This window comes from Stomoxys calcitrans, chromosome 1 (assembly GCF_963082655.1).
Source record: "Stomoxys calcitrans chromosome 1, idStoCalc2.1, whole genome shotgun sequence".
Classification (NCBI taxonomy): domain Eukaryota; kingdom Metazoa; phylum Arthropoda; class Insecta; order Diptera; family Muscidae; genus Stomoxys; species Stomoxys calcitrans.
This window is the reverse complement of record NC_081552.1, coordinates 57,029,994-57,050,985: the sequence shown is the minus strand read 5'-3', so window position 1 is coordinate 57,050,985 and position 20,992 is coordinate 57,029,994.

The following is a 20,992-nucleotide window of genomic DNA, read 5'->3' as shown; positions in this document are numbered from 1 at the left end:
AAAAAATAGAGGTAGAAACAAGGAGAGAGAGAGGGACCGAAGGTTGAATTCGAAAAAGTCAGATTGATGTTGGAATGCCTATGCTCTGTGCACGAATACGTGTGTGAATGGCCATTAAAAAGTTATAATTGCGAAAATTTAATTTTGAAAATGATTGTAATGAAAAAGTTTCCTCTACAACTTATTTCTTCTATCTCTCTCTCTTTTCACTCTAGGGGAACAAATCCCCTTAGGGATATGCTTTATTGGGAAATTCTGTTTTTCACGCTTTAAAGAGCTGGGTGTGTGTTCTAAGAAACAACCGCGTGAAGACAATATATTCGAAAATCTATAGGATAATGTTGAACCCTAAGACCGTGATTAGATTCAAATACCATCTTGGACAAAAGAGATTGAAGTGATTGAAGAATTAAAATTGTATTTGTCTAATACAATCATATTTATCTTCGCTTTTTAGTTAAAAATTAAACAATCAGAAAATTTTAAAGTGGATTTTTTTATGAAATTTAAAACTCAAGGTAAATAAACGATTAAGTAGATCACAACGAGATCACAAACTAATATAAGCTGTGTCAGAATAAAGTAAAACAAGTAAAAGCGTGCTAAGTTCGGCCGGGCCGAATCTTATATACCCTCCACCATGAAGCGCAGTTGTCGAGTTCTTTTCCCGACATCTCTTCTTAGGCAAAAAGTGATATAAGAAAAGATTTGCTCTGCTATTAGAGCGATATAAAGATATGATCCGGTTTAGACCACAATTAAATTATATGTTGGAGACCTGTGTAGAATGTCAGCCAATTCGAGTAAGAATTGCGCCCTTTGTGGGCTCAAGAAGTTAAATAGAGAGATCGATTTATATGGGAGCTATATCAGGCTATAAACCGATTCAGACCATAATAAACACGTATGTTAATGGTCATGAGAGAATCCGTCGTACAAAATTTCAGGCAAATCGGATAAGAATTGCGCTCTCTAGAGACCCAAGAAGTCAAGACCCAAGATCGGTTTATGTGGTAGCTATATCAGTTTATGAGCCGATTTGATCCATTTTTGGTACACTTGTTGGATATCAAAAAAAAAAAACATGTCGTGCAAAATTTCATTCCAATCTGATAAGAATTGCGCACTTTAGAGGCTCAAGAAGTCAAGGCCCAAGATCGGTTTATATGGCAGCTATATCAGGTTATGAACCGATTTTAACCATACTTGGCACAGTTGTTGGATATCATAACAAAACACGTCGTGCAAAATTTCATTATAATCGGATAAGAATTGCGCACTCTAGAGGCTCAAGAAGTCAAGACCTAAGATCGGTTTATATGGCAGCTATATCAGGTTATGGACCGATTAGGACCATACTTGGCACAGTTGTTTAATATTATAACAAAACACGTCGTGCAAAATTTCATGCCAATCGGATAAGAATTGCGCACTCTAGAGGCTCAAGAAGTCAAGACCCAAGATCGGTTTATATGGCAGCTATATCAGGTTATGGACCGATTTGAACCATATTTAACACAGTTGTTGGAAATCATAACAAAACACGTCGTGCCAAAATTCATTCAAATCGGATAAGAATTGGGCACTCTAGAGGCTCAAGAAGTCAAGACCCAAGATCGGTTTATATGGCAGCTATATCAGATTATGGACCGATTTGAACCATACATGGCACAGTTGTTGGATATCATAACAAAACACGTCGTGCCAAAATTCATTCAAATCGGATAAGAATTGCGCACTCTAGAGGCTCTAGAAGTCAAGACTAAAGATCGGTTTATATGGCAGCTATATCAGGTTATAAACCGATTTGAACCATACTGGGCACAGTTGTTGGATATCATAACAAAACACGTCGCGCAAAATTTCGTGCCAATCGGATAAGAATTGGGAACTCTAGAGGCTCAAGAAGTCAAGACCCAAGATCGGTTTATATGGCAGCTATATCAAAACATGGACCGATATGGCCCATTTACAATACCAACCGACCTAAACTAATAAGAAGTATTTGTGCAAAATTTCAAGCGGCTAGCTTTACTCCTTCGGAAGTTAGCGTGCTTTCGACGGACGGACGGACGGACGGACGGACAGACGGACGGACGGACGGACAGACGGACGGACGGACATGGCTAGATCGACATAAAATGTCACGACGATCAAGAATATATATACTTTATGGGGTCTCAGACGAATATTTCGAGTAGTTACAAACAGAATGACGAAATTAGTATACCCCCATCTTATGGTGGAGGGTATAACAAGTAAGAGCGTGCGAGAGTTCGGTCGGGCCGAATCTTAAATACCCTACACCATTCTTTGCGCAGTATCTATTTTTAGGCAAACAAAGAATAATGAATAAGGACGGAGGAGGAGGAGCTATATCAAGTTATAGTCCGATTCGGGGCTCAAGAAGCAAAATCGAGAAATCGGTTTATATGGGAGCTGTATCAAGCTATAGATCGATTCAGACCATATTGCACAAGCATGCTGAAGGCCATGGGAGAAAGCCGTTGTACAAAATCTGTGCCAAATCGGATGAGAATGGCGCTCTCTAGAGGCTCAAGAAGTCAAGATTCCAGATCGGTTCCTGTGGCAGCTATATCAGGTTATGGACCGATTTGGACCATACTTCGCACAAATGTTGGGAGTTATACGTAAACACCCCGTGCATAGCCAAATAGGACGAGAATTGAGAGCAAGGGCAAAATTCGGGCGGTGCCGACTGTATAATGTCCTACACCTACCCTATAATTACAATGTGGAAGCTATATTCAATTGTGAACCAGCATTGATCGACCTCGGCATATGTTTTCAGATGGGTTATTAAATAATCCGTATCGAATTTCAATAAAATTTGTTCAAACTGTAATAACTGCGGTTAAAAAATTACAACATTGTTGAAAATTACCCAAAACCTGACGAACGTATATATGGGAGCTATATCTAATTATGAACCGACTTCGAACAAACTCATGTAATAAGGTAGGTGCCGAGGAAAGCGTTGTGCAAAATTTTGGCTTGCAGTGATCCTTGTTCAAAAATCTCCCTTTACTATATTGGAAAAGTGATGGGAGTCAATACCCGGAATATTTAGCTTTTGCCTTTAATAAAATGTAGTTACGTGGGGAAAATATTATAAACAAGTAAAAGCGTGCTAAGTTCGGCCGGGCCGAATCTTATATACCCTCCACCATGGATCGCATTTGTCGAGTTCTTTTCCCGGCATCTCTTCTTAGGCAAAAAAGGATATAAGAAAAGAGTCGCTCTGCTATTAAAACGATATCAAGATATGGTCCGGTTCGGACCACAATTACATTATATGTTGGAGACCTGTGTAAAATTTCAGCCAATTCGTATAAGAATTGCGCCCATTGGGGCTCACGAAGTAAAATAGAGAGAACGATTTACATGGGATCTGTATCGGGCTATAGACCGATTCAGACCATAATAAACACGTTTGTTGATGGTCATGAGGGGATCCATCGTATAAAATTTCAGGCATATCGGCTAATAATTGCGACCTCTAGGGGTCAAGAAGTCAAGATCCCAGATCGGTTTATATGGTAGCTATATCAGGTTATGAACCGATTTGAACCTTATTTGACACAGTTGTTGAAAGTAAAAATAAAATACGTCATGCAAAATTTTAGCCAAATCGGATAGGAATTGCGCCCTCTAGAAGCTCAAGAAGTCAAATCCCCAGATCTGTTTATATGACAGCAATATCAGGTTATGGACCGATTTCAACCATACTTGGCACAGTTGTTGGATATCATAACGAAATACTTCGTGCAAAAATTCATTCAAATCGGATAAGAATTGCGCACTCTAGAGGCTCAAGAAGTCAAGACCCGAGATCGGTTTTTATGGCAGCTATATCAGGTTATGGACCGATTTGAACCACACTTGGCACAGTTGTTGGATATCATAACAAAACACGTCGTGCAAAAACTCATTCTGATCGGGAAAGAATTGCGCACGCTAGAGGCTGAAGAAGTCAAGACCCAAGATCGGTTTATATGGCAGCTATATCAGGTTACGGACCGATTTGAACTATACTTGCCACAGTTGTTGGATATCATAACAAAACACGTCGTGCAAAATTTCATTCCAATCGGATAAGAATTGCGCTCTCTAGAGGCTCAAGAAATCAAGACCCAAGATCGGTTTATATGGCAGCTATATAAGGTTATGAACCGATTTGAACCATACTTGGCACAGTTGTTGGATATCATAACAAAACACGTCGTGCAAAATTTCATTCCAATCGGATAAGAATTGTGCTCTCTAGAGGCTCAAGAAGTCAAGACCCAAGATCGGTTTATATGGCAGCTATATCAAAACATGGACCGATATGGCCCATTTACAATACCAACCGACCTAAACTAATAAGAAGTATTTGTGCAAAATTTCAAGCGGCTAGCTTTACTCCTTCGGAAGTTAGCGTGCTTTCGACAGACAGACGGACGGACGGACGGACGGACAGACGGACGGACATGGCTAGATCGACATAAAATTTCACGACGATCAAGAATATATATACTTTATGGGGTCTCAGACGAATATTTCGAGTAGTTACAAACAGAATGACGAAATTAGTATACCCCCCATCTTATGGTGGAGGGTATAACAAGTATTGCGTCCTCTAAAAGCTGAAGAAGAAGAACCGATTTGAACCATATATGCAAAATTTCAGCTATATCAGGTAATGAAACGATTTGAAGCATACCTAGTACAGTTGTTGGACACCACGCGCACAATTTCAGCCAAATCGGATAAGAATTGTGCTCTCTAAGGGCTCAAGAAGTCAAGACTCCAGATCGATTTATATGGCAGCTATACTAAAACATGGAACGATTTGGACCATTTATAATCCCAACGACCTAGTGATCTTGGAAACCCACCCCATGGTGGTGGGTTCCCATTTTTTATTTCAAATAAATTCAAAATTTAAGTTGTAGGGCATACTTTTATTCTACATACCAAACTTCTGTGTCAAACCAGCATATATAAAAGGAACCGAACAAGGATGATCGAGAGACCGGTTTACATGGGAGCTATATCAGGTTATAGACTGATTTTGGCCGTATTTGGCACAGTTGTTGGAAATCGCAAAAAACATCAGCCTAATAGGACAAAAATTGCGGCTTGTAAGGACTCAAGAAGTCAAATCGGGAGATCGGTTTATATGGGAGCTATATCAGGTTAAAGACCGATTTGGACCGTACTTGGCAAAATTGTTGGAAGTCATAACAAAACACTACATGCGAAATTTCAGCCAAATCGGATATAAATTGTGACTTGTAGGGGCTCAAGAAGTCAAATCGGGAGATCGGTTTATATGGGAGCTATAAAAGGTTCTTGACCGTTTAAGATCGTACTTGGCGCAGTTGCTGGAAGTCATAACAGAACACTTCATGCAAAATTTCAGCAAAATCGAACAAATTGCGGCTTCCAGGGGCTCAAGAAGTCAAATCGGGAAATCGGTTTATGTGGGATCTGTATCAGGTTATAAACCGATTTGGCCCGTATTTGACACAGTTGTTGTAATTCGTAAAAAAAAAATCCAAATAATTTCAATATTTGGTACATAGATGTTTACCTGGAACATGAACTTGGGGTGAGTTGTTTGGGCAACTGTATAAAAAAATCCCCGCGGGAGTTCTCGGAAAAATTTTGTCTGCCATATTATTGCTTTCGATCTGTCGATATATGGGACGTATGGGTCATTGAAATTTGAAATTTCCTTCACTTTATGTTGCAGGGGACAAAATAGCCTTTAATTGAATTTGCTTAAATACCATAGAAAATTAAAAAAAAATTAAATCACGACTGTAATTAAACAAATTTTCTAATGCAATTAAAACATTATTAAATTAATTAATATTTTAGTTAAAAATGATTTTATTTTCAATTAAATTTGTAATTGAAAAATTTTTGTTTGATTTTTTTTCTGTGTAATTAACTTTTCTTGCTGGTTCTGTAAAATGTGTTTGAAGTCTTTTCTTTTTTTTTTTTGCAAAATGAGAATGAAAAGCAAATTTGCCTTTACAAATTTATTCATATGTATCTTAATAATTTTTTTAATCTTTGTATTCATGCAAAAAATTATTCATTTCTTTTCAATCAAAATAAATCCTTTGGATTTTCACATATGTATACCGGAGCGTGTATAGCACATATGAGCATATACTTGTATGCTTTCTCGATTCTGATCTGACGTAACTCTATCCTGCTGGTTGGCTTCATGATGCTATCCTTTTGCTATTTTAATTAATTAAATTTTAATCATAGTATGGAAGTGAACCCCTTTGCAATATGAAGGAATATATCTGAATTCGTGGAATACATCTATGAGTTATACTTGTATAGGGATGAATTTGTTGAAGGGTAGACTTGAGGAGTGGGCATATATACTTTGCAAAACATAATTCTGGTTCATTGCAAATAAAGTTCTTATGATATATAAACAACTATAAGAACTTTATTTTCTAGTTACCAGTTATTATGTTTACTAGGGGGGGTCGTGTGTATGCCTGCAATAATCTTTTAAAGTAATAATAGTTTTAATTATTTAAAAAAAATTACAAACTTGAAAAATTTTTTGTTAGAATAGATTTTTAAAGCATTTTTTTTATATAAAAAAATTTTGAAAAATTTTCTTTTATTCTCTACTAGCTGACCCGGGCCCGCTCCGCTGCGCCTTCATTTACTTTATATGGGACAAAATTTTCCTCGGAATATTTAATTTCGACAAAGAGCTTTTAGTGAAATACCATGCTATGCAAATGTTATATCGCTTGACCAACAGTTTAACATTATGAGTGCCTTTCTCTGGATTCCATATGATCTTTATTGGTCTACGAATTTAATTTTAGATGTAAGGAGTATTCCATTCCAAAAATACTTTATTTCAGCCCGATATTCTCATGATATGTGATTTAGGGGTGTTTTCGGGGGTGAGATGATCCCCCAGACACTTGGCCCTGAAAACATATCAGCATCGTGCTCTTCTTTCAAATACCATTTATTTAAACACCATATTGCCTTTGGCTAAGAGGAGTTTACACGATGAGGTGTTTTGGGAAGAGGTGATGCCCTAAATACATGGTCCTACATTTGGATATCAAATTCGTATTCTACTCCCACATACCTTTATTTGAGCCCCATATTGCGATGGTCAGTAAGAATTGCTGTTTGTGGGGTATTTTGGGAAAGGGGTAGACCCCCAGAAAATTGGTCCCGAAAGTGGGTATCGATTCTTGCTCCCAATTCCTTTCATTTAAGCCCCACATTGACATGGTAGGTAAATATGCCCGATTTAGGGGTGTTTTGGGGATTGGGGTGGTCCCCCAAACTCTAAGACCGGAAAATATATCAGCAACGTGGTCTATTCTCATATATTTATATATCATTTATTTGAACCCCATATTGCCATTGACCTCAAACATGGATATGAAATTCGTTTTCTAATCTCACTCCTCATTATTGCAAAAGTCAGCATGTCCGGTTTGGGGTATTGGCCCTAAAAACTATAAATACTTAGTTCCACTCTGGGGTGGACTCCCAGAAACGTGGTCCCATATTTGGATATTAGATTAGTATTCCACTCGCAAACACCTTTTATTTGAGTCCCATATTGCCATGGTCGGTAAATATGTCCGATTTAGGGGTGTTTTGGGGGTTGGGGTGGTCCCCCTAACACTTGGTCCGACAATTGGATGTCAGATAAGTTTCCTAATCTCTCAATTGCCTTTCATTTGAGTCCCATATTATTGTGATTGGTCTAAGTATATGTTTGGTAGGTTTTAGGGTGGGGCGGGGCCCCTAGGTATCCCATCCGAAATTTGGATACCAAATTTTTATTTTTAGGGTACTATATGAGAGCACACAAAATTTCGCTTAAATCGCACCACCCATCTCCGAAATCTAGCGTTTCTGAAAATTAGGGTAAGGGGGAGAGTCAGCCCCTCCTTTAGATATCAAAAATGTTGTACCCTATTTTCACCACGGGGTGTAAATTTCACCATCTGTGAAAATTGCACCATCTGTGAAAATTTCAAGAAAATCGGTTAAGCCGTTTCAGAGTCTATAAGGAACACACACACAAACATACAAACAAGCAACCAAACAAGGGGGAAGGTCCGTCCCCCTTACGATACTGAACAAGTAAAAGCGTGCTAAGTTCGGCCGGGCCGAATCTTATATATCCCCCCACCATGGATCGCATTTGTCGATTTCTTTTTCCGGTATCTCTTCTTCGGCAAAACAGGATATAAGAAAAGGTTTGCTCTGCTATTAGAGCGATATGAAGATATGCTCCGGTTTGGACCACAATTAAATTATATGTTGGAGACCTGTGTAAAATATCAGCCAATTCGAATAAGAATTGCGCCCTTTGGGGGCTCAAGAAGTAAAATAGAGAGATCGATTTATATGGGAGCTGTGTCGGGCTATAGACCGATTCAGACCATAATAAACACATATGTTGATGGTCATGAGTGAATCCGTCGCACAAAATTTCAGGCAAATCGGATAATAATTGCGACCTCTAGAGGCTGAAGAAGTCAAGATCCCAGATCGGTTTATATGGCAGCTATATCAGGTTATCAACCGATTTGAACCTTATTTGACACAGTTGTTGAAAGCAAGAATAAAATACGTCTTTCATAATTTCAGCCAAATCGGATAGGAATTGCGCCCTTTAGAAGCTCAAGAAGTCAAGTCCCCAGATCTGTTTATATGACAGCTATATCAGGTTATGAACCGATTTGAACGATACTTGGCACAGTTATTGGATATCATACCAAAATACTACGTGCAAAATTTCATTCTATTCGGATAAGAATTGCGGCGTTTAGAGGCTCAAGAGGTCAAGATGCAAAATCGGTTTATATGGCAGCTATATCAAAACATGGACTGATATGGCAAAATTTCAAGCGGCTAGCTTTACTCCTTCGGAAGTTAGAGTGCTTTCGACAGACAGACGGACGGACATGGCTAGATCGACATAAGATGTCGCGACGATCAAGAATATATATACTTTATGGAGTCTCAGACGAATATTTCGAGTAGTTACAAACAGAGTGATGAAATTAGTATACCCCCCATCCTATGGTGGAGGGTATAAAAATTATACAGCCTATGTTTCCTTCCAGGCCAACCTACACAATATGCGAAAATTTCGAGAAAATCGGTTCTGCCTTTTTTCATTCTATACGGAACAAACAAACCGAGTCCCATATATTCGTGATTGACTGATGTGCCCATTTTGGGCGTTTTTGTGGGGGTGGGGTGACGCCCTATACTTCGAGCTGAAGGTAATCGGTTCAGCCGTTTTTGAGTTTATACGGAACAAACAAACACAAAGTGAATTTTAAATATAAGATTTCATAGAAATCGGTCAGATTAAGTTATAGCTGTCATATATGTATTTCGCCCGATTTTCACTGCTAGAGCCAATGCATCAGAATTTTTTGACCAATCTTCCTAAAATTTCGCAAAACGTTATCACCAAATTTTGGATAATTTGCAATAATGTTGTCTTTTGTGAACCGTAGTTATTGCAGTTTGAACATACTTGCTCGAAATGTGATACGGATTGTTTAATAACCCATCTGAAAACATTCGGCGAGGTCCATCAAAATTGGTTCAGGATTAGACATAGTTACCACTATGTACCTTCAAGGTAAGTGTAGGGTAGGGTATAAAGTCGGCACAGCCCGACTTTTCTGGTTTCGATTTTAAAACCACTAAGGAAAGGCAAAAGGAACTAACACATCGGCGTGATATTTGGTTATAAAGTCTGTGCTGAATTTTACATAGATTGCCAACATATTGCGAATATCTTGTAGAAGTTGTATTAATGGTTTCGATCTCTAGACAACGGCAACGGTTCTTGATGGTGCTCCGTGTGCCCAGATTCGCATTAACGACGCAAAATACCCAAGAATAGAGCTGCCTTAGAAAAATTCTAGCTCGAGTTAGGAAAGAGGTATCCTAATAAAATTTGGTTTTGCGTAAAGTAGACGACTGAAACCAGTTACAACAAATTTCCCCGTCATGTTTTAGGGGAAAATTGCCAATTTTTTATATACCATAAATAAAACGAAATAAGTAAAACCGTGCTTAGTTCGGCCAGGCCTAATCTTATATACCCTCCACTATGGATCGCATTTGTAAAGCTCTTTTCCCGATATCTTTTTTTAGGCAAACAAAAGATAAAAGAAAATAATTGCTATAATATTAGAGCTATATCAAGTTATTGTCCTATTCGGACCATAATTGAATTGAATCTTGTAGAGCATTGTTGAAGTCATTGTGAACAAGTAAAAGCGTGCCAAGTTCGGCCGGGCCGAATCTTATATACCCTCCACCATGGAGCGCATTTGTCGAGTTCTTTTCCCGGCAACTCTTCTTAGGAGGCAAAACAAGTAAAAGCGTGCTAAGTTCGGCCGGGCCGAATCTTATATACCCGCCACCATGGATCGCATTTGTCGAGTTCTTTTCCCGGCATTTCTTCTTAGGCAAAAAGGTTGCTCTGCTATTAAAACTATATCAAGATATGGTCCGGTTCGGACCACAATTAAATTATATGTTGGAGACCTGTGTAAAATTTCAGCCAATTCGTATAAGAATTGCGCCCATTGGGGCTCACGAAGTAAAATAGAGAGAACGATTTATATGGGATCTGTATCGGGCTTTAGACCGATTCAGACCATAATAAACACGTTTGTTGATGGTCATGAGAGGATCCATCGTACAAAATTTCACGCATATCGGATAATAATTGCGACCTCTAGGGGTCAAGAAGTCAAGATCCCAGATCGGTTTATATGGTAGCTATATCAGGTTATGAACCGATTTGAACCTTATCTGACACAGTTGTTGAAAGTAAAAATAAAATACGTCATGCAAAATTTAAGCCAAATCGGATAGGAATTGCGCCCTCTAGAAGCTCAAGAAGTCAAATCCCCAGATCTGTTTATATGACAGCTATATCAGGTTATGGACCGATTTCAACCATACTTGGCACAGTTGTTGGATATCATAACGAAATACTTCGTGCAAAAATTCATTCAAATCGGATAAGAATTGTGCCCTCTAGAGGCTCAAGAAGTCAAGACCCAAGATCGGTATATATGGCAGCTATATCAGGTTATGGACCGATTTAAAACATACTTTGCACAATTGTTGGATATCATATCAAAACACGTCGTGCGAAATTCCATTCTAATCGGATAAGAATTGCGCCCTCTAGAGGCTCAAGAAGTCAAGACCTAAGATCGGATTATATGGCAGCTATATTAGGTTATGAACCGATTTGAACTATACTTGGCATAGTTGTTGGATATCTAAACAAAACACGTCGTGCAAAATTTCATTCCAATCGGATAAGAATTGCGTTCTCTAGAGGCTCAAGAAGTCAAGACCCAAGATCGGTTTATATGGCAGCTATATCAAAACATTGACCGATATGGCCCATTTACAATACCAACCGACCTACACTAATATGAAGTATTTGTGCAAAATTTCAAGCGGCTAGCTTTACTCCTTCGTAAGTTAGCGTGCTTTCGACAGACAGACGGACGGACGGACGGACATGGCTAGATCGACATAAAATATCGCGACGATCAAGAATTACTTTATGGGGTCTCAGACGAATATTTCGAGTAGTTACAAACAGAATGACGAAATTAGTATACCCCCCATCTTATGGTGGAGGGTATAAAAATGATATAAGAAAAGATTTGCTCTGCTATTAGAGCGATATCAAGATATGTTCTGGTTAAGACCACAATTATATTATATGTTGGAGACCTGAGTAAAATGTCAGCCAATTCGAATAAGAATTGCGCCCTTTGGGGGCTCAAAAAGTAAGATAGATCGATTTATATGGGAGCTGTATCGGGCTATAGACCGATTCAGACCATAATAAACACGTATGTTGATGGTCATAAGAGGATTCGTCGTACAAAATTTCAGGCAAATCGGATAAGAATTGCGCTCTCTAGGGGCCCTAGAATTCAAGACCCAATATCGGTTTATATGGCAGCTATATCAGGTTATGGACCGATTTGAACCATACTTGGCACAGTTGTTGGATATCAGAACAAAATATGTGGTGCAAAATTGCATTCTAATCGGATAAGAATTGCGCACTCTAGAGGCTCAAGAAGTCAAGGCCCTAGATCGGTTTATATGGCAGCTATATTAAAACATGGACCGATATGGCCTATTTACAATACCAACCGACCTACACTAATGAGAAATATTTGTGCAAAATTTCAAGCGGCTAGCTTTATTCCTTCGGAAGTTAGCGTGATTTCGACAGACAGACGGACGGACATGGCTAGATCGACATAAAATGTCGCGACTATCAAGAATATATGTACTTTATGGGGTCTCAGACGAATATTTCGAGTAGTTACAAACAGAATGACGAAATTAGTATCCTATCCTATGGTGGAGGGTATAAAAATCAATTTGTGCTTGTTTGTAGGTTTGTTTGTTGCCTGTATGTTTGTGTTTTCCTTATAGACTCAGAAACGGCTGAACCGGTTTTCTTGAAATTTTCACAGATGTTGCATAATAACCCCGTGGTGAAAATAGGGCACTAACTTTAAGAAACTGCAGATCTTGGAGATGGGTAGTGCGATTTAAGCGAAATTTTGTGTGCTCTCATATAGTACCGTAAAAATAACAAGTAAAAGCGTGCTAAGTTCGGCCGGGCCGAATCTTATATACCCTCCACCATCGATCGCATTTGTCGAGTTCTTTTCCCGGCATCTCTTCTTAGGCAAAAAAGGATATAAGAAAAGAGTTGCTCTGCTATTAAAACGATATCAAGATATGGACCGGTTCGGACCACAATTAAATTATATGTTGGAGACCTGTGTAAAATTTCAGCCAATTCGTATAAGAAATGCGCCCATTGGGGCTCACGAAGTAAAATAGAGAGAACGATTTTTATGGGATCTGTATCGGGCTATAGATCGATTCAGACCATAATGGTCATGAGAGGATCCGTCGTACAAAATTTCAGGCATATCGGATAATAATTGCGACCTCTAGGGGTCAAGAAGTCAAGATCCCAGATCGGTTTATATGGCAGCTATATCAGGTTATGAACCGATTTGAAACTTATTTGACACAGTTGTTGAAAGTAAAAATAAAATACGTCATGCAAAATTTCAGCCAAATCGGATAGGAATTGCGCCCTCTAGAAGCTCAAGAAGTCAAATCCCCAGATCTGTTTATATCACAGCTATATCAGATTAAGGACCGATTTCAACCATACTTGGATATCATAACGAAATACTTCGTGCAAAAATTCATTCAAATCGGATAAGAATTATGCCCTCTAGAGGCTCAAGAAGTCAAGACCCAAGATCGGTTTATATGGCAGCTATATCAGGTTATGGACCGATTTGAACCATACTTGGCACAGTTGTTGGTTATCATAGCAAAATACGTTGTGCACAATTTCATTCCAATCGGATGAGAATTGCGCACTCTAGAGGCTCAAGAAGTCAAGACACAAGATCGGTTTATATGGCAGCTATATCAGGTTATGGACCGATTTGAACTATACTTGGCGCAGTTATTGGATATCATAGCAAAACACGTCGTGCAAAATTTCATTCCAATCGGATGAGAATTGCGCACTCTAGAGGCTCAAGAAGTCAAGACACAAGATCGGTTTATATGGCAGCTATATCAGGTTATGGACCGATTTGAACTATACTTGGCGCAGTTATTGGATATCATAGCAAAACACGTCGTGCAAAATTTCATTCCAATCGGGTGAGAATTGCGCACTCTAGAGGCTCAAGAAGTCAAGACCCAAGATCGGTTTATATGGCAGCTATATCAAAACATGGACCGATATGGCCCATCTACAATACCAACCGACCTACACTAATAAGAAGTATTTGTGCAAAATTTCAAGCGGCTAGCTTTACTCCTTCGGAAGTTAGCGTGCTTTCGACAGACAGACGGACGGACGGACGGACAGACGGACGGACATGGCTAGATCGACATAAAATGTCACGACGATCAAGAATATATATACTTTATGGGGTCTCAGACGAATATTTCGAGTAGTTACAAACAGAATGACGAAATTAGTATACCCCCCATCTTATGGTGGAGGGTATAAAAATAGTTTAAGTTCTTAAATAAATGTTGAGCGCCAAAAAAATTTAACTAAAACCAGAAGTCAAGATCCCAGATCGGTTTATATGGCAGCTATATCAGGTTATGAACCGATTTGAACCTTATTTGACACAGTTGTTGAAAGTAAAAATAAAATACGTCATGCTAAATTTCAGCCAAATCGGATAGGAATTGCGCCCTCTAAAAGCTCAAGAAGTCAAATCCCCAGATCTGTTTATATGACAGCTATATCAGGTTATGGACCAATTTAACCATACTTGGCACAGTTGTTGGATATCATAACGAAATACTTCGTGCAAAAATTCATTCAAATCGGATAAGAATTGTGCCCTCTAGAGGCTCAAGAAGTCAAGACCCCAGATCGGTTTATATGGCAGCTATATCAGGTTATGGACCGATTTAAACCATACTTGGCACAGTTGTTGGATATCATAACAAAACACGTCGTGCGAAATTCCATTCCATTCGGATAAGAATTGCGCCCTCTAGAGGCTCAAGAAATCAAGACCCAAGATCGGTTTATATGGCAGCTATATCAGGTTATGGACCGATTTGAACCATACTTAACACTGTTGTTGGATATAATAACAAAACACGTCGTGCGAAATTCCATTCTAATCGGATAAGAATTGCGCCCTCTAGAGGGTCAAGAAGTCAAGACCCAAGATCGGTTTATATGGCAGCTATATCAGGTTATGGACCGATTTGAACCACACTTGTCACAGTTGTTGGATATCATAACAAAACACGTTGTGCAAAATTTCATTCTGATCGGATAAGAATTGCGCACGCTAGAGGCTCAAGAAGTCAAGACCCAAGATCGGTTTATATGGCAGCTATATCAGGTTATGGACCGATTTGAACCATACTTCGCACAGTTGTTGGATATCATAGCAAAACACGTCGTGCAAAATTTCATCCCAATCGGATAAGAATTGCGCACTCTAGAGGCTCAAGAAGTCAAGACCCAAGATCGGTTTATATGGCAGCTATATCAAAACATGGACCGATATGGCCCATTTACAATACCAACCGACCTACACTAATAAGAAGTATTTGTGCAAAATTTCAAGCGGCTAGCTTTACTCCTTCGGAAGTTAGCGTGCTTTCGACAGACAGACGGACGGACGGACGGACGGACGGACGGACGGACGGACGGACGGACGGACGGACGGACGGACGGACGGACGGACGGACGGACATGGTTAGATCGACATAAAATGTCACGACGATCAAGAATATATATACTTTATGGGGTCTCAGACGAATATTTCGAGTAGTTACAAACAGAATGACGAAATTAGTATACCCCCCATCTTATGGTGGAGGGTATAAAAATTTGGTATCCAAATTTCGGATGGGGTATCTAGGGGGGCTGCCACACCCTCAAACCTACCAAACATATATTTAGACCAATCACGACAATATGACACTCAAATGAAAGGTATTTAGGATAAGAAAACATATCTGATATCCAATTGCCGGACCAAGTGCTAGGGGGAGCACACCAAGCCCCGAAACACCTAAATCGGACATATTTACCGAGACGAATCTTATATCCAAAAATGGGACCAAGTGTTTGGGGCCGCTTCTCACCAAAAACATCCCCCGAAGGCGACAAATTTACGACCATAGCAATATGGGGCTCAAATGAAAGGTCTTTCGGAGAAAAGTACGAATTTGATATCAATATTCGAGAAAAGTGTCTTTGGGGCCACCCCACCCCCACTACACCACCCAAATAGTAAGTATTTTCTGACTATTGCAATATGAGTTTCAAATAAGAGGGTTTTTCGAGTAGAACACGAATCCGATATATATTTTCAAGACCAACTCACTGAGTGGCCGCCCATCCCCCAAGCCGGTCATGTTTGCCGACTATGGAAATATGGGGCTCAAATTTAAGGTATTTGAAGGTAGACCACCTATCTAATATCAACGTTAGGGGCCAACTGTCTAGCGGACGTCCCACCACCATAAAAACCCCAAATAGGACGTATTTGCTCACCAAGACAATTTGGCTCCTAAAGAGAGGGGAACTAAATATTCATAGTTTTTAGGGCCAATACACCAAACCGGAGATTATAAATCGAATTTGATATCCAATTTTTAGGACAATGGCAATATGGGGCTTAGTGTTTGGGGGCCACCCCAATCCGCAAAACACCCCTAAATCGGTCATATTTACCGACCATGTGGATGTCGAACTTAAATGAAAGATTTTGGAGGGTAGAACAAAAATTGACCATGAAAATATATGGCTCAAATGAAAGGTATTTGAGAATAGAAAACAAATTTAATAGCTTATTTTGGGAAATGTGTTTGGGGAACGCCTCATCCTGTAAACTCTTCTTAAGCCAATGACAATATAGAGTTTAAATAAATGGTATGTGAGAGAAGAGCACGATGCTGATATTTTTTCAGGACCAAGTATCTGGGGGACCACCTCTCCCCCGAAAACTCCACTAAATCAGACATCATGAGAATATCGGGCTGAAATGAAGTATTTTAAGATTAGAGTATACCTTACATCCAAACTTAAATTCGTAGACCAATAAATATCATATGGGATTCAGATAGAGGTACTTATATTGTTAAACTGTTAGTCAAGCGATATGGTATTTTCGTAGCATGGTATTTTACTAAAAGCTCTTTAATTGTCGAAAATAAATATTCCAAGGAAACTTTTGTTCCATATAATGTAAAACAAGTAAAAGCGTGCTAAGTTCGGCCGGGCCGAATCTTATATACCCTCCACCATGGATCGCATTTGTCGAGTTCTTTTCCCGGCATCTCTTCTTAGGCAAAAAAGGATATAAGAAAAGAGTTGCTCTGCTATTAAAACAATATCAAGATATGATCCGGTTCGGATCACAACTATATTATATGTTGGAGACCTGTGTAGAATTTCAGTCAATTCGTATAAGAATTGCGCCCATTGGGGCTCACGAAGTAAAATAGAGAGAACGATTTATATGGGATCTGTATCGGGCTATAGACCGATTCAGACCATAATAAACACGTTTGTTGATGGTCATGAGAGGATCCGTCGCACAAAATTTCAGGCATATCGGATAATAATTGCGACCTCTAGGGGTCAAGAAGTCAAGATCCCAGATCTGTTTATATGACAGCTATATCAGGTTATGAACCGATTTGAACCATACTTGGCACAGTTGTTGAATATCATAACGAAATATCTCGTGCAAAAAGTCATTCAAATCGGATAAGAATTGTGCCCTCTAGAGGCTCAAGAAGTCAAGACCCAAGATTTATATGGGATCTGAATCGGGCTATAGACCGATTCAGACCATAATAAACACGTTTGTTGATGGTCATGAGAGGATCCGTCGTACAAAATTTCAGGCATATCGGATAATAATTGCGACCTCTAGAGGCTCAAGAAGTCAAGATCACAGATCGGTTTATATGGCAGCTATATCAGGTTATAAAGCAATTTGGACCTTATTTAACACAGTTGTTGAAAGTAAAAATAAAATACGTCATGCAAAATTTTAGCCAAATCGGATAGGAATTGCGCCCTCTAGAAGCTCAAGAAGTCAAATCCCCAGATCTGTTTATATGACAGCTATATCAAGTTATAGATCGATTTCAACCATACTTGGCACAGTTGTTGGATATCATAACAAAACACGTCGTGCGAAATTCCTTTCTAATCGGATAAGAATTGCGCCCTCTAGAGGATCAAGAAGTCAAGACCCACAATCGGATTATATGGCAGCTATGTCAGGTTATGGACCGATTTTAACCATACTTGGCACAGTAGTTGGATATAACAACAAAACACGTCGTGCAAAATTTCATTTCAATCGGATAAGAATTGCGCACTCTAGAGGCTCAAGAAGTCAAGACCCAAGATCGGTTTATATGGCAGCTATATCAGGTTATGGATCGATTTGAACCATACTTGGCACAGTTGTTGGATATTATAATAAAACACGTCGTGCAAAATTTCATTCTGATCGGATAAGAATTGCGTACGCTAGAGGCTCAAGAAGTCAAGACCCAAGATCGGTTTATATGACAGCTATATCAGGTTATGAACCGATTTGAACTATACTTGGCACAGTTGTTGGATATCATAGCAAAACACGTCGTGCAAAATTTCATTTCAATCGGATAAGAATTGCGCACTCTAGAGGCTCAAGAAGTCAAGACCCAAGATCGGTTTATATGGCAGCTATATCAAAACATGGACCGATATGGCCCATTTACAATACCAACCGACCTACACTAATAAGAAGTATTTGTGCAAAATTTCAAGCGGCTAGCTTTACTCCTTCGGAAGTTAGCGTGCTTTCGACAGACAGACGGACGGACGGACGGACGGACAGACGGACGGACATGGCTAGATCGACATAAAATGTCGCGACGATCAAGAATATATATACTTTATGGGGTCTCAGACGAATATTTCGAGTAGTTACAAACAGAATGACGAATTTAGTATACCACCCATCTTATGGTGGAGGGTATAAAAAGACGCAGCGGAGCGGGCCCGGGTCAGCTAGTTTAGATATAATTACCAAATCGATCGATCTACCGGTTAAGGGTCTGAGCCCATAAAATCTGCAATTATTACCCAATTTCGCTGAAATTTTAAATAAAGAGTTGTTTTAAGCTTCCCGACATCCGAGTTCTCGGGACCTGAATAAAATATGATCGAGACCAGCTTCCATTTAGATGCTATGGATATAGTGGTGGAGTTATAATAAAACAAGTAAAAGCGTGCTAAGTTCGGCCGGGCCGAATCTTATATACCATCCACCATGGATCGCATTTGTCAAGTTCTTTTCCCGGCATCTCTTCTTAGGCAAAAAAGTATATAAGAAAAGAGTTACTCTGCTATTAAAACGATATCAAGATATGGTCCGGTTCGGACCACAATTAAATTATTATTGGAGGCCTGTGTAAAATTTCAGCCAATTCGTTTAAGAATTGCGCCCATTGGGGCTCACGAAGTAAAATAGAGAGAACGATTTATATGGGATCTGTATCGGGCTATAGACCGATTCAGACCATAATAAACACGTTTGTTGATGGTCATGAGAGGATCCATCGTACAAAATTTCAGGCATATCGGATAATAATTGCGACCTCTAGGGGTCAAGAAGTCAAGATCCCAGATCGGTTTATATGGCAGCTATATCAGGTTATGAACCGATTTGAACCTTATTTGACCCAGTTGTTGAAAGTAAAAATAAAATACATCATGCAAAATTTCAGCCAAATCGGATAGGAATTGCGCCCTCTAGAAGCTCAAGAAATCAAATCCCCAGAACTGTTTATATGACAGCTATATCAGTTTATGAATCGATTAGAACCATACTTGGCACAGTTGTTGGATATCATAACGAAATACTTCGTGCAAAAATTCATTCAAATCGGATAAGAATTGTGCCCTCTAGAGGGTCAAAAAGTCAAGACCCAAGATCGGTTTATATGGCAGCTATATCAGGTTATGGACCGATTTAAACCATACTTGGCACAGTTGTTAGGTATCATAACAAAACACAACGTCGTGCGAAATTCCATTCCAATCGGATAAGAATTGCGCACTCTAGAGGCTCAAGAAATCAAGACCCAAGATCGGTTTATATGGTAGCTATATCAGGTTATGGACCGATTTGAACCATACTTGGCACTGTTGTTGGATATAATAAGAAAACACGTGGTGCAAAATTTCATTCCAATCGGATAAGAATTGCGCACTCTAGAGGCTCAAGAAGTCAAGACCCAAGACCGGTTTATATGGCAGCTATATCAGGTTATGGACCGATTTGAACCATATGTGGCCACAGTTGTTGGATATCATAACAAAACACGTTGTGCAAAATTTCATTCTGATCGGATAAGAATTGCGCACGCTAGAGGCTCAAGAAGTCAAGGACCCAAGATCGGTTTATATGGCAGCTATATCAGGTTATGGTCCGATTTGAACCATACTTGGCACAGTTGTTGGATATCATAGCAAAACACGTCATGCAAAATTTCGTTCCAATCGGATAAGAATTGCGCACTCTACAGGCTCAAGAAGTCAAGAGCCAAGATCGGTTTATATGGCAGCTATATCAAAACATGGACCGATATAGCCCATTTACAATACCAACCGACCTACACTAATAAGAAGTATTTGTGCAAAATTTCAAGCGGCTAGCTTTACTCCTTCGGAAGTTAGCGTGCTTTCGACAGACAGACGGACGGACGGGACGGACGGACGGACGGACGGACGGACGGATGGACGGACGGACGGACGGACGGACGGACGGACGGACGGACGGATGGACGGACGGACGGACGGACGGACGGACGGACGGACGGACAGACGGACGGACATGGCTAGATCGACATAAAAATGTCACGACGATCAAGAATATATATACTTTATGGGGTCTCAGACGAATATTTCGAGTAGTTACAAACAGAATGACGAAATTAGTATACCCCCCCATCTTATGGTGGAGGGTGTATAACAAGTTAAAAAGGCGTTAAGTACGGCCGGGCGAAACTTTGGATACCCACCACCTCGGGTATATATGTTAACCACCTTTATATAGATATGTTCCGATTTGGACTAAATACTAATAAGTACACGTCATTGTTCAATTGTGTATAACAAAATATTGATCTTTTTAGCAGTTATATGTAAAAATAAACCGATCTGAAACATATACGACACGGATGTCGAAAGGCCTAATATAAGTCACTGTGTAAAATTTCATTAAAATCCGATTATAAATGCGCCTTTTATATGGCCAAGACTTTAAAATCGAGAGATCGGTCTAATGGCAGCTAT